General features: G+C 44.1%; 1 protein-coding gene across 6 annotated transcripts in view; it reads right to left on the bottom strand.

Annotated features, from left to right (window-relative positions):
- The window catches only part of ralgps2 (Ral GEF with PH domain and SH3 binding motif 2), a 641,885-nt gene that overhangs the window by 368,620 nt on the left and 257,221 nt on the right, over positions 1-16,044 (bottom strand). The window contains exons 1-2 of one of the 6 annotated variants that reach the window (XM_070887409.1): positions 11,113-11,183; positions 10,076-10,138 (exon numbers count right to left, since the gene is read on the bottom strand). The exons of the other annotated variants lie outside the window; for them this stretch is intronic. The gene's annotated coding sequence lies outside the window, so the exon portion shown is untranslated. Of the gene's footprint in view, positions 1-10,075; positions 10,139-11,112; positions 11,184-16,044 lie in introns of those variants that run through there. 6 annotated transcript variants of the gene reach the window in all.

The raw sequence follows: 16,044 nt of genomic DNA, 5'->3' as shown, positions 1-16,044 counted from the left end.
ATAAAACTTGGAAGTATAGTGAACTATGATAAAGTTCAAGAGGACATAGACCGGCAGGTGAAATGGGTGGACACAGGATCCTGGGATTCATAAATAGAGACATAGAGTACAAAAGCAAGGAATTTATAATGAACCTTTATAAAACACAGGTTCGGCCTCAACTGGAGTATTGTGAATTCTGGGCATCGTACTTTAAGAAGGATGTGAAGGCCTTAGAGAGGGCGCAAAAAAGATTTACAAGAATGGTTCCAGGGATGAGAGACTTCAGTTATGTGGATCGACTGGAGAAGCTGCGGTTGTTCTCCTTCGAACAGAGAAGGTTGAGAGATGATTTGATAGAGGTGTTCAAAATCATGGAGTCTAGATGGAGTAAATAGAGAAAAACTGTTCATATTGGCGGAAGGGTCGAGAACCAGAGGACACAGGTTTAAGTTGACTGGCAAAAGAACCAAAGACATGAAGGAAAACCTTTTTACGCAGCGATTGGTTATGATCTGCAATGTACTGTCTGAAAGGGTGGTGGAGGGAGATTCAATTGTGGCTTTCAAAAGGAAATAAGATAAGTATCTGGAGAAAAATTTGTACAGCTATGGGAAAGTGGGACTAGCTGAAGTACTCTTGCAGAGAGCTAGCATGGGCTCAATGTGCCAAGTAGCCTCCTGCTGTACTGTAACCATTCTAGGATTCTATCCTGCAACCCCATCTATAAAGTTTCAGCAATCCCCCAGTATAAGGGGGTAAAAAGTACACTTGAGTAAGAAGCATAAGGGAATTAGGAGGTTCTGAGGAATCGGGAGTTCCTGTCTTATGGTATAGATTGTAATATTGACCGATTATGTAAAACTTGCTTAGATATGTAAAACACGCTTATACACTCGCTTACATTGGGTTAAGAGGGAGGCAGCAATGCCTGATGATAATGAACCATCTTAAGTAGCCAACACTGCATTGACTCTTAGCACAGAAAATAGAAGATGAAAACTCATTCAGTACAGAGAACAAGGATACAATGTTTGGGAACATAGATTGTAAACAGCATCCGAATCTCATAGCATACCCTGGGAAGCAAGGTCAATCAATAAGTCATGAGAAACTGAGGCAAAGTTGAACACATTCCAGAAGGGTGACACCATGGGAGATGGACAGGTGGGGGAGGACCACTCAGAGCCAGTCTGAGCAGTAAGCCAATCAGTGGTTTTGTGGGAGGGTCGCACAAATTGAAAAAGCATATAACTATGCTTGTAGAACTCTTGTACTTTAAAGTGTTCATTGGAACATTTCCTGAGCTTGTTCGAATAAAACCGGTAAACCGAGGTTTGGTCTGCGTGATTCCGTGGTCACTATGCAGTACGGGCAAGTGTTGATTCCTTGTATCAGGGAGTCTCTTGAGGAAGAGAAGTCTTTTTACCCCAACAACCAGTTTTCCCTCTGATCAATCAGCATTATGTTCACTGAAAATATCGAAAGGCACAAACAACCAAGTGCAATGCCAATTCTGATCACACCCTTATTCAAAACTATATATAATATTCATCCATGTATGCAAGGAACTATGCCGCAATGCAACTTTATAGCACGTAATAAAATTACAGCAACAATTTGCATTGATTTAGTGCAGTCAATGTCAAAAAAATGTCCCAAGTTGCTTCACAGAGGCACCATACAAATTGAAGGCAAGGAAGGATATATTAGGAGGGGCGAACAAAAGCTTGGTCAAAGAAGTGGAATTTAAAAAAGATCTCAAAGGAGGAGAGGGAGTAGAGTTGTGGAGAGTTTAGGGAGGGAAGTCCAAAAACATAGGGCCTATGCAGCTGAAGATACGGCTGCCAATGGCAGGCGAAGGGAGAGGGGATGCACAAGAGGCCAGAGTCAGAGGGATGCAAAGATCAGGGCAGTGCACTGTTGGGGTGGCAGAGGTTAGAGATAAATGGGGTGGGGAGGGGGGTATGTTCGGGGGAAGGCCAAGAAGGGATTTAAATATGAGGATGAGAATTTTAAATTTGAAGTGCTGGGGGACCAGGAGCCAATGTAGGTCGGTGAGGAGAAGGGTGATAGATGAGCAGGACTTGGTACAGGATAGTATACTGCAGCAGAGTTTTGGAAGAGCTGAAGTTCATGTAGGATGAGAGGCTGACCAGGAGAGCACTGGAGTAGTCAATTCTAGAGATGAGAAAGGCATGGTTGAGATTTCAGCAGCAGATAGGTTGAAGAAGGGGCAGAGGCAAAGGTGGACGCAGGTGGACTTTATGATGAAGAGGATATGGGGACGGAAATAAGTTCAGGGTCGAATCGGACACAGAGGCTGTGAAAAGTCTGGTCCAGCCTGAGAAAGTGGCATGGAGGGGAATGGAATTGGTGGCAAGGTTACAGTAATTCTGATGACGCAACAATAGGATTTATTTCTGAATGGCATTCAGGCACAAAAGACATTTAACATCCATGGTATAAATTCTTCAATGGTTTTGTAGTCTCACTAATCATTTGGGTCAATTCTAGCAGACATTCATCCAATTTACATTGCCTCAGTTTGCACCCTCTTATTAGACCATTAAGTGACTTATGCAGAATAACAGTTAAAAAAAAATGCTGTGACCCAACATGTGCCACACTTCATTAAGATGTTTTGAATCTGTATCATATAAATGTACATGGAGCACGACTTACTCAGAAATACTGCAGGAACAATGAAATTCCAAAATAAGTTTCAGAGCTAAATGCCACTAAAAATAAATTAACTACAACTTGAAATGAGAAGAGGATTTCAGAATAAAGGGAAGGATCCAGTTTACAGACCAAAACAACGATGTGCCATCTTCACATCTAATGACTGGTGCTGGTTTATCCGAAGATGCCAGCCATAACTAAGAAGTTGCTGCCACCTAGTGGAAACAGGTATGTCGATTCACTGTCTGTTTTAGCAAGCACAAAGTTGAAAACCATTCCAAACAAATAAGAAAATAAGTTCCACATATTCATGACCAAAATTATCACACAAGAACTAGAATTTATATGCACAAACTTGCTTTCGATTATGACTTTTTTGTTTGTTTTTTAAATCATGAGTAACTTCTCATTAACGTCAATAAACCAAAACTGTATATTTAAATAATGGGCACAAGGAGCATTTTTGGGTGAGTATACAGTGCTTTCCTTTTTCAGAAGCGGCATACAGCCAACATATTAATTCTAGTCTATACCTTTGTCACAGTTCTTCCACACCATAAGTTTGATCCTCACGGTACACTGAATTCACAATAATCTTATTTTTTAAGTTTCAATTACCTATACAGGATATGAAGAACTGGTATCACCGAATCTTTTGAGGCCAAACAATATTCACAAATCAGTTTGTAAAATAATTAATAACACCACTTGTAAAACCATGTAGCTCAATCACAGGAGAACATCATGCAATGTTGATCACAAAACTCTGGATTAAAAAAAATACACTGGAATACAATATTTGTCTTTACCACACTGTGAAGCTTTTCTCAAGACAGCAGCGCATCTTAGGGCTGGAGGGCGCTGACCATCTAGAGACTCGTCACCGAGAGCATGCAGAAATCAAACTCAGACAGCGGAAGGAGCGTGCAGAAAACCAGACTACCCACCCTCCCTTTCCTTCAACCACACTATGTCCCACCTGTGAGAGAGTCTGTAATTCCCGTATTGGACTATACAGCCACCTGAGATCTCAGAGTGGAAGCAAGTCTTCCTCGATTTCGAGGGGCTGCTGATGATCAGAGCTGAGATTATATTAATAAACCTCTTCATCCAGAATTATCCAATGTCTCTCGACCCCGCCACTGCTTCCGATTTGTCATGCAGTACAGGATGAGCAGAAATTTCCTCCAATTAATTATCGGGAAGGCTGAAGCCATTGACTTTGGTCGTCGCAGCCACACACTCCGTTCCCGAGCCACCGACTCCATCTCTCTCTGGCCACTCAGGCTGAACTAGACTATCTGCAGCCTCGGTGTGCTGTTTGACACTGAGTTGAACTTCCAACCCCATACCCTTTCCATCACAAAACGGCCTACTTCTATCTCCATAATATCGCCTGTCTCCTGCCTTGTCTCAGCTCATCTGCAGCTAAAACCCTCATCCATGTCTTTGTTACGCTCGACTTGACTATTCCAACGCTCTCATGGCTGACCTCAAACCTTGCACTCTCCGCAAACTTGAACTATCCAAAATTGCTGCCCATATCGTAACATAGAAAATAGGTGCAGGAGTAGGCCATTCGGCCCTTTGAGCCTGCACTACCATTCAATATAATCATGGCTGATCATGCAACTTCAATATCCCATTCCTGCTTTCTCTCCATACCCCTTGATCCCTTTAGCCATAAGGGCCACATCTAACTCCCTTTTGAATATATCTAACAAACTGGCCTCAAAAACTTTCTGTGGTAGAGAATTCCACAGGTTCACAATTCTCTGAGTGAAGAAGTTTCTTCTCATCTCAGTCCTAAACGGCTTACCCCTTAACCTTAGACTGTGACCCCTGGTTCTGGACTTCCCCAACATCGGGAACATTCTTCCTGCATCTAACCTGTCAAGTCCCGTCAGAATTTTATATGTTTCTATGAGATCCCCTCTCATTCTTCTAAATGCCAGTGAATACAAGCTGAGTCGATCCAGTCTTTCTTCATATGTCAGTCCTACCATCCCGGCATCAGTCTGGTGAAACTTCGCTGCACTCCCTCAATAGCAAAAATGTCCTTCCTCAGATTAGGAGACCAAAACTGTACACAATATTCAAGGTATGGCCTCACCAAGGCCCTGTACAACTGCAGTAAGACCTCCCTGCTCCTATACTCAAGTCCTCTCGCTATGAAGGCCAACATGTCATTTGCTTTCTTCACCGCCTGCTGAACCTGCACTCCAACTTTCAATGACTGATGTACCATGACACCCAGGTCTCGTGCACCTCCGCTTTTCCTAATCTGTCACCATTCAGATAATATTCTGCCTTCCTGTTTTTGCCACCAAAGTGGATAGCCTCACATTTATCCACATTATACTGCATCTGCCATGCATTTGCCCACTCACCTAACCTGTCCAAGTCATCCTGCAGCCTCTTAGCAGCCTCCTCACAGCTCACATTGCCACCCAGCTCAGTGTCATCTGCAAACTTGGAGATGTATTCAATTCCTTCATCGAAATCATTAATGATTAGTACCCCACTAGTCACTGCCTGCCATTCTGAAAAGGACCCGTTTATTCCTACTCTTTGCTTCCTATCTGCCAACCAGTTCTCTATCCACGTCAATACATTACCCCCAATACCATGTGCTTTAATTTTGCACACTAATCTCTTGTGTGGGACCTTGTCAAAAGCCTTTTGAAAGTCCAACCACATCTACTGGTTCTCCCTTGTCCACTCTACTAGTTACATCCTCAAAAAAATTCTAGATTTGTCAAGCATGATTTCCCTTTCATAAATCCCTGCTGACTTGGACCGATCCTGTCACTGCTTTCCAAATGCACTGCTATTACATCTTTAATAATTGATTCAAACAACTTGCACCAAGTATCATTCACCCATCACCCGTGTTCACTGACCTACGCTGTCTCATAAGACCATAAGAAATAGGAGGAGTAGGCCACCTGGCCCCTCGAGCCTGCTACATAACATAAGAAATAGGAGCAGAAATGGGCTATATGGCCCCTCAAGCCTGCTCCGTCATTTAATACAATCATGGCTGATCTGATCATGGACTCAGGTCCACTTCCCTGCCCGTTCCCCATAACCCCTTATTCCCTTATCGGTTAAGAAACTGCCTATCTGCCTTAAATTTATTCAATGACCCAGCTTCCACAGCTCTCCGAGGCAGCGAATTCCACAGATTTACAAACCTCAGAAGAAATTCCTCCTAATTTCACTTTTAAATGGGCGGCCCCTTATTCTAAGATTACGCCTCCTAGTTCTAGTCGCCCCTATCAGTGGAACCATCTTCTCTGCATCCACCTTGTCAAGCACCCTCATAATTTTATTCGTTTCGATAAGATTACCCCTCATTCTTCTGAATTCCAACCAGTATAGGCCCAACCTACTCAACCTATCTTCACAAGTCAAGCCCCTCATCTCTGGAATCAACCCAGTGAACCTTCTCTGAACAGCCTCCAATGCAAGTATATTCTTCCTTAAACATGGAGACCGAAACTATACGCAGTACTCCAGGTGTGGTCTCACCAGTACCCTATACAGTTCTGGCAGCTCTTCTCTACTTTTATACTCTATCCTCCTTGCAATAAAGGCCAACATTCCATTTGCCTTTCTGATTACTTGCTGTACCTGCATACTCACTTTTTGTATTTCATGCACAAAGACCCCCAAGGTCTCTCGATACTGCAGTATATGATTCACGTCTGAGCCATACAGGAGAGCAGGTATCATTACAGCCCTGAAGACCATGAGCCAGATTTGAGGGCCTGATCTTCGAAAACACTCTTCCTCAGGCGGCCGAAGGCTGCGCTGGCGCATTGGAGGTGGTGCTGAACCTCGTTGTCGATGTCTGCCCTTGCTGATAATAGGCTCCTAAGGTATGGAAAATGCTCCACATTGTCCAGGGCCGCGCCGTGGATGTTGATCACTGGGGGGGCAGTGCTGTGTGGCGGGGTCAGGTTGGTGGAGGACCTTTGTCTTACAGATGTTTAGTGTAAGGCCCATGCTTTCGAAAGTCTCAGTGAAGATGTTGACTATGACTTGGAGTTCAGTCTCAATGTGCGCAGACGCAAGCGTCGTCCGCGTACAGTAGTTCGACGGCAGAGGATGGGACAGTCTTGGATCTGGCTTGGAGATGACGAAGGTTGAACAGGTTCCCACTGGTTCTGTAGTTTAGTTCCACTCCAGCGGGGAGCTTGTTGAGTGCAAGGTGGAGCATTGCAGCAAGGAAGATCGAGAAGAGGGTTGGCGCGCTGACGCAGCCCTGCTTGACCCCGGTCCACACGTGGATCCATTGGTCAAGATCACAGCTTGCATGTCGTCGTGGAGCAGGCAGAGGATGACGACAAACTTTTGGGGGCAGTTGAAACGAGGACGCCGCTCCATAGTCCCTCGCGATTAACAATGTCAAGGGCCTTTATAAGGTCAAAGGCGGCCATGTACAAGGGTTGGTGCTGATCCCTGCATTTCTCTTGCAGTTACTGCACCGTAAAGATCATGTCCGTTGTGTCCCGTAGTGGACGGAATCTGCACTGTGACTCCCGGAGGAGCTCCTCAGCCACAGGGAGAAGACGGTTGAGGAGGATTCTAGCGATGACCTTTCCAGTGGCTGATAACAGGGAGACTCCTCTGTAGTTGCCGCAGTCGGACTTGTCCCCTTTTTAAAATATGGTCACGATTACTGCACGATTACTTAATTATCTATTCGCTGCAACAACAAAATTAAAACTTTAACTTGACATTTTTGCAGGTTTTCATACTTACTGCTGCTGGCAGGGCTGCACCGACAGGTTTGACCTGCTGCTATTGCAGCGTGGCGTACGGGTCGGGAGAGCGCTAAAACTCGGACACTAACGCAATCCAAGTCGTTGCACGTTGGCGCACCTCTCCCTGGAGGTACTTGGAAGCACCGCCGCAAACAGGTACCCCCAGGATCCTGCCCAGACTTTGTGACCGGGTTTTCGCCGCGGACGATCAAATCGCTGCGAAAACCCGATCGCAAACTTCTCGAAAGTCCGACCCTTCAAGTAGCAAAAACTGTTGATCAAATTAATTTACAAGGTTTCAATAACAACTTTATCAAGTCTCTTTTCTGCAAGTTATCTCATGCCATTCCCTGACAGAGTAAGCTGGCAGTCTGCTCCAATGGTTCTCCCTAGGATGTACTTTCAACTAGTGACTACATCATAGAAAATACATAGAAAATAGGTGCAGGAGTAGGCCATTCAGCCCTTCTTGCCTGCACCGCCATTCAATGAGTTCATGGCTGAACATGCAATTTCAGTACCCCCAATCATAGTTTAGGTAGATCCATCCTCAAGTTTTCCTTCCATGTAAGGATGTAAATGGCATCTGCTCAGCAACCCTCCCAAGATTGGACGAAGCACTGGAAGAAATGATGGACCACAAATGTATGTCCTAACATTCTAGAGCAATGCAATTTTAACTAAGTTTATATAATGCCTTTAACATAGCAAAAGCATTCCAAGGCACTTTACTGTTTGGCAATTGGATCCAAGTAGAGGTAGATGGGGAATTAGGAGAAGTTGCCAAAGATTCAGTTGATCAGATCGTTTTAGGTAAGATACTGCAAAGCAGCCAAGTATTGAGTCCCAGCTCTGACAGCAGGGAAACCATGAACGACAGTCCAAGAGACACTTGAAGCAGCAGATCTCCCAAGAATAAGTGAGTAAGAACTAGAACACAAGAGCTTAACTATATTATAAGTGGCACTGTCCTCAAAATGAAATCAGAACAAATATGAAACCAGACAGCAGCACAAAGAGACACAGTTTCTAAATAAATTAGACACATTCCTCCAGCTCAGACCTTGTGCGCACGCCCAATATTCATTGCTCCACCACTGGTGGCCATGCCTTCAGCTGCCTCGGCCCTAGGTTCTAAAATTCCATCCATGAACCTCTCTGCGACTCTATCTATCTATCTCTCTCCTCTTTTATGACACTTCTTAAAACCATGTTTCTTTGACCAAGCTTTTGGTCATCTGTACCAATATCTCCTTCGGTGGCTTAGTATAAAAATGTTGTTTGATAATGATTCAATGAAGCATCTTGGAACATTTTACTACATTAAAGCCACTATGTTGATGGTGTTCTTGTTATGTCAACTATCAAAGTACACTGCATCATTTAAGACATTAGGTGGATTCATTAGAGAGTAAAGTAGTCATAGATTTCTTTCTTTTCTTTCATTCATGGGTTGTGGACGCCGCTGGCAAGGCCAGCATTTATTGCCTATCCCTTATTGCCTTTGAGAAGGTGGTGGTGAGCCACCTTATACAACTGAATGCTTGCTAGGCCATTTCAGAGGGCAGTTAAAAGTCAACCACATTGCTGTGCGTCTGGAGTCATGCATAGGCCAAACCGGGTAAGGTCAGATTTCCTTCCCTAAAATGTTATTAGTGAACCAGATGGGTTTTTACAACAATCCGGTAGTTTCATGGTCACCATTACTAATTAGAATGCTGCCCTTGCATATACGGGACCTTGTTAAAGAAAACAGCCATCCTAAATCGCAGTCTAGTATCCCACTTGAACAGTAGATCTTTTTTTTTTATACAAGATCTGTGGTACAATGCTGCTGATCTTACTGAACAGTTTACCCAAAATCTCTCATCTCTGCCCATGCATCAACCCATTGCTGTTCAAACCATCATTTAGTCACTAGTCACCACCTGAGTTCACTTTCCCCATTCCCTTCTTCCAAGTTTCACCTTAAATAAATTCCAATGCCTGCAGCCCATCCCACACAGTCAGCAGGCTGGGGCCATTGGAGGGAGCAGTGTGCGGCAGCCCAGTCCGGAAATCAGCGCGGTCCCAGCCTGCAAGACCATCAGCAGGCCGGGGCCATTAGAGGGAGCAGCGTGCGGCGGCATACCACTGCAGGGAGCAGCGCGTTCTGCTGCAAGAGGGCGACGGCTATGAAGCCAGTCACTGATTGCAGTGCAGGCAGACACAACAACAGGGGCAAAGGAGTGGCAAGAGTCCGGAGAGGGAAGTGACCGGGGACCAAGAGAGGCGTGAGTCTGGGGCCCCAGAAGAGGTGAGGGCCCAGGGGCAGCACGGGCCAGCCCACACTGCAATATGTGTGCACGCTCGGTCTGTGCAGCCGAGCTGGTCTCCAGTTAGTCTTGGATAATATCCTTGCCACTGGACAAAGACCTAACTCTGTCAAGCCCGCGTGGTGGCTGGTGTAGAACGGCCAACACACGTTAAAAAAATCCAAGCACAAGCATCTTCCACCCTTCACGATGTAGTTCAGTATCTGGAATATTAGGTCCTTTATGGAAACACCTGTGAACTCATCCCTCTTTGGCGTGGAAGCAAGTTATCCTCGATACGAGGGACTGCCTATGATGATGATGATGATGACAGTGTCTACTCACCTATCAGACTAGTTCTTGCCAGTCCTGACCCTCACGCTTTTACTTTGAAGTCCATAACCTCACCTGCAAATCACACAATTGTCTCATTGTACCCTTATTAAAGACACTAAAGAAATGTAAATAGTTTGTGCTGACCTGGGATCACATTGAACCTTGAAACAACATTACAGATGGGTGATCATGTGTCACTAATCACAGACAATATAGTGTAAGTGATTTTTTTAAAACTTGAAGCACTATTTGCTTCGTAAAGGATTAGCAGGTCTAAGCAATTCAATATGTACGCTAGCTAGGAGAATATAACACTTCTAATTTCCATGTATCAGATCACAGAAGCCGCGCAATCTTTTCATTTTTTAATAACAGCAAGGTCAATATTTTTCAGTCGGTAGAACTTTCACCACCAGTGAATAGATATGGGTGAATGCACAAATGGTAGTCTGCTTCCTCCCAGTTGCCACTGTTAAATGTATCCCAACAATTCTTCAATTGGTGCTGTATACCGTCTCCTCCCATGACTTCTAATTCACTTATTTCAAAATTACAGGATAACCTGAACCTTTTGGGGGGGTAAGAGGGGGGGTAAATAATGACTTTGAATTAGCAGTAGACTGTAACAAACACCAACTGCCTCAAGAATGGAAGCATGTAGGAGACAAGTACTTGCTTTCTTGGTCACTCTGAGTCATCTTTGTTAGGCTAGACTGAATCAGAACCTTGTTGCTGCATTTTTCTCCATACCAAATCTTAACTATCTTTAAAACCCTTTTTTTTAATGCCTTGCTTTCCCTTCTTTTTCATCTACCTGAATCACAGCCATGCAGTTAGGTGCGAGGATAACCAGAATGCAGCTTCCAAGCCTCTATCAATGCAGATATGCAACTGACAACTTGATATAGGAGAGCAGGATGCCTTTCCTGACAATTTTCAACCACCGCTCCTTCACCTTAGAGCACATGTCTATTTTCTGCTCCCATACCATCTTTCGGCACAGCGGAGATTAGAATTAGCCTTGTGGAAAAAAAGCAAAGCATTACCTTGTGTAGTACACAGCCATGCAGACAAGAAGGGCCGAGGTTCAAAGTCTATATTGATTTAGCTCTCAGCTGGGTAAAAGTTGGGGTGCAACAACTGGTCTCCGTGACTGTAGGCTAAGGAATAAAATGCAGGCTTGGTTCCTAATCTTGATTGCTGTCCAGTGATCCCGGATAGAAAGTGAACCTGTGTGCACATGAGCAGAAGAAGGGGCATGGACTTGGCTTTGATATTCCATGCAGTGGAATTGTCTGGCAAGATTCATGCATGAAGAATTGACACTCAGGTTAGTTAACAGAGGGTGACCAAAAAATATGGAATCATTTCCTGGCAAGAATCAGTGCCTTCAGAAGAGGAAAAGCAAAAATTGAAAAATAAATTCGACGTAAAATGTGGTGGCAACACTTTTGAGGTACTAAACCTTAAACCAACCAATATTTTCATCAATAACTGCAAGAGGTTATAATTTGTTTTTAAAAAGAGCTGGAACAGTGTCAGTAAATTTGCATTATGTGCATCAAACTGCTTCAGTGATCCTTTAAAAAAAATTCTCATATCTGGGCATGAAATACGCTTCTAATCCAGCATCTGTGTTGAATGCAACTGCAATGTCCACTAGGCGGCAGCAATTACACATTATTGTGCTTGTTGCATACCCACAAATAAAAGATCATATGGCAATAGCAGACTGTTTTACTGAACAGGGCAATAATTAAAAAGCTTTTTTGAATGTGCAAAACAAAAATAAATAAGTACAGCTGAAAACATTTTAGGAAAATGCAACCATCTTTCATTCCAATAAAGTTCTTGCCATTGCTAAGGCAATTTTTTTTTAATTGTCTTGCAAGCCAATTCAACCGAGTACACAGTGTGTCTGTCGCTGCATGGAATTGATCATGCTGGCTGATTGATTTACAAAACCATAGGTCAAGTCCTTCAACTAACCAATCCAGTCCTCAATTCTCTGCTGCAGTGTACGTATATGTATGTTACTGCTTTCAATTATAACTTTCAAAATGTCAGAGAAAAAGACAGTTCACAAGGGAATACCAAAATAGCCCACGATATTCTCTTCTAAAGTGCCAGCCCTCGAGTTTCTGTCTTGCAAAGACATTGAGACAGCAATGCAAGCATGGCAAACAAATCAAATTTATCCTTAGAGATGCTCACCGAATAATGTTCTGATTTTTATAAAATCACATGTAAAGCTTTGAAAAGCAATGAAATCATCAGATTAATTGCAAATAATATAGTCAATAATCTTATCTGGACAATGACAAGAAAAAAAAAATCTGAATTTATCAAGAAACCAGAGTGTCAGGCCACAGTACAGAAAACCAGCAAGACTGAACGGTTCTAAAGACAAGAAAAATAATAAGTAGTAATTAGATGACGCCAAATTGGCTTTTATAATCATGCAAATTATGAGGAGGACTGATGGAAGTAAGGAGTATCACAGTTTGCAGGTCCAGAGAAAGAATGAGTGAGAGTAGAAAAGGGTTCAACACAATGAGAAAGGAGGGGGGAAAAAAACGATTATAAATTTTGGGTCTGCTTAATTACTCTCCCAGGTTCAATGGAATTGGTCACTCCCATAAGAAGAACCCAAAGTTCGTGCGTTCAGATATTTGCCCAAACTGCCCAATATCTCAATATGATAGCATAACATAGTGTAACAATAGAACTCCCTTGTGATCGGAACTGGAAATCATGTCCTGAACACGTGTTCTTACATGTGCGTATCCAACCTATCAGTAAGCAGACTAGTTTAAAGCATTGATCAGACAAGGCTAGGTAAGAATTCTAAGCTTCTTTGTTTTACAGACAGCAAATGAACATACAGATATAGTTGTTACAAATCTTTCTTACTCCAACCTAACTTCAGTTCCTTTCTAATGAAGAGAAATAAGAAGAAACCCTAGTTAGTGAGCAAAATATACTTGCTCTCAGTGGGACTCTTTAAATCTGACCAAGACTACTTCTGGGCCTGAGTGCTTCTCACCTTCACCTCCGTCACAACCTTTTTGGAACTCAGCATGAGTTTTCTTTCTTTCTTTTGTTTATAAACACGTGAGGCGGGAGATCCTCCAACTTTGGCCCAACTGAACCAGCTACCTCTCTCCAAACAGCGGATTGTCACCATACAACCACAAGCTGTGTACGCAAGAATACTATCTAGGATGAGTTATGAACCAAGAAAATGAATTACCTATTGCCCCCAGATGGCCAGCTTCAAAGTCTAAGCTCATCAAAATATCAGTCCCCTCTTTATCCAAGAGTCTCCAACATGCAAGCTATGAGGGGGGGAGGGGGGGAGAGATGTTCAACCTTGGTGAACTTCATTGAAAAGCACAACCTTAATATTATATACAACTCCTTTATAGGACAAAATGGTCAAAAAGCTCCAAATGTGACAACCCATATTACCTGAATTTTTTTTTTGCCTGTTCCAATTTTCTTCCAGCTAACTCAGCAGAGACCAAAAATATGTGCAGAGCTACATGAAAAGGGCGGGGGAGTGGCAGTGCTCTTGCAGAGAGCTGGCACAGGCTCGACGGGCCAAATGGCCTCCTTCTGTGCTGTAACCATTCTATGATTCCCGGTCAAATCTGGAGTCTTCCTAATCTCCAATATCCATGGCAACACACCAGGCTGTGAATTGATCTACTGAGCCATTGGGAGCTGAACTTCAAAAAAGAAATACACTTAGAATTACAGGGGAGGCTGGAATATCAGTCTGATTGAGTTTTATTTTTTGTCTACATAGCAACAGTGAATACATTTCAAAAGTAAACCTTTGGTTATGGAACACTTTGGGAGATCTTCAGAATGTGATAAAAGCAAGTTTCTTCTTTCTTTATGCTTTGTGACAGGTTTTCTGCTGCACAAGTTTAAATGAACAATGGAAAAAATTTAAGTCTGCTAATTTTAGCAATGTTAATAAAACATCTAAGTAAAACAGTGAAGTAATATCTTGGCTTTTGGTGTATTTCTGCAATATTAAGGGACCACAAGATTGTGGTCATGAGGTGCTTTGGGCTACAGCCATATAGGAGGGTGGGCATCACTACTGCCCTGTAGACCATATGCTTGGTGCCAGATTTGAGGTCCTGGTCTTCAAACACACTCTTCCTCAGGCGACCGAAGGCTGCGCTGGCACACTGGAGGCGGTGTTGGACCTCTTCATCGATGTCTGCCCTTGCTAATAGTAGGCCCCCGAGGTCTGGAAAATGGTTCACCTTGTCCAAGGTCATGCCATGGATTTTGATGACCTGGGGGCAGTGCTGTGTGGCAGTAGTGATACTCGCCCTACTATATGGCTCAGAGAAGTGGACACCTCAAGGCACTGGAGAAGTACTACCAGCGCTGCCTCCACAAGATCCTGTGAATTCACTGGGAGGATAGACGCACCAACGTCAGTGTTCTCGCTCAGGCCAACATCCCCAGCATTGAAGCACTGACCACACTCGACCAGCTCCGTCGGGCGGACCACATCGTCTGCATGCCCGACACGAGACTTCCTAAGCAAGCGCTCCATTCAGAACTCCTACATAGCAAGCGAGCCTCAGGTAGGCAGAGGCAACGTTTCAAAGCCTCAGACTGAAAGCCTCAGTCACAAAGTGCAACATCCCCACCGGCACCTGGGAATTCCTAGCCCAAGACCGCCCAAAGTGGAGGAAGAACATCTAGGAGGGCAATGAGCACCTCGAGTCTCGTCGCCGAGAGCATGCAGAAATCAAGTGCAGACAGCGGAAGGAGCGTGCGACAAACCAGACTCCCCACCCACTCTTTCCTTCAACCACTTTCTACCCCACCTGTTAGAGACTGTGGCCTCAAGTTTCGGACCGCACCTAAGACGGCACAGCCCCGACACCCACGCCAGTTTTCCACGTTCAAAAGCGCGTCAAAAACTTAACGAGCAATTCTTGGCCTTCCAGCAGCTTGCTTGCAGCTCGGCGCGCAGAGTTCACCGGGGGCGTGGCCAAAGCATTGCGACGATTTTGAGAGTGCAGGGGGGTGGGGCTAGCTCAGAGCAGAAGATGTCGTGCCGGCAGCCCTGCGCGCAGTGAGACACAAACATTGGCACTCGGCCATTTTTTAAAGTACAGGAGGAAAAGTGCTGATTTGTTTTGTGGAGCTGTGGAAAGGCTTGGGAGTGAATCTTGCTGATATTTTGTGCCTGAAGGAGTGCTTTTAGCAGCACTGTTGAAGAAATCACCTGCTGAAATCAGTGAGTGCTGCTTTTTGCTGCTAAACTTCCAGAACAAGTGCTGCATAGGTGCATGCAAATTAAGGACTGTGTGTTTTGAAAAATCAGAGTGTCAATTCAATACAGCAATGGAACAATGTCCACCAAGAACAAAGAATTTCTTGCATGAGAAAGTGGAGATATTAGTTAACGTCATTGAGCAGAGATGGCAGGAGCTGGATACCAGCAACAGAGGTCGCATAAAAGTGCCACCTAAAGAAATGAAAAAACGCTGGAACCAAGTTGCAGAAGATTACTGCGCAGTGGTGCACACCGTGAGATCTGGAAGCCAGTGTAAAAAGAAATGGCACGACCTTGGTCAAGTAGTTAGTGTAAGTAATATTTTCATTTTTTAATGGAACCGTAATTGTAAATGTGACTATCTGTATGTCCCACCCTGCAGAAATACGCACTCTGCAAAAAGTTAGATTTTAATCTTTGCAGAAGAAATTGGCCACAACAAAAGGGAAAGAACTCGAACATGAGGAGGCCCGCCAAATCTGCATCCACTGATACCCTTGGAACAGAGGGTAGCTGCTATGATGAGTCGGACATGCAGAAAAGCAATCAGTACAGCACAAGCTGGGCCCGCACGTGAGGAAGAGGATAAGTCCTGAAAATGCATCGTGGCCCTTAAAATCAACCTGCTGCCTGGCCTGCTATGAGAGAGAGTACTCATGCCACC

This window comes from Pristiophorus japonicus, chromosome 8, assembly GCF_044704955.1.
Source record: "Pristiophorus japonicus isolate sPriJap1 chromosome 8, sPriJap1.hap1, whole genome shotgun sequence".
In the NCBI taxonomy this organism is placed as follows: Eukaryota; Metazoa; Chordata; class Chondrichthyes; family Pristiophoridae; genus Pristiophorus; species Pristiophorus japonicus.
The sequence above is the reverse complement of the archived record's forward strand: the minus strand, read 5'-3'. Positions and strand labels throughout refer to the sequence as shown.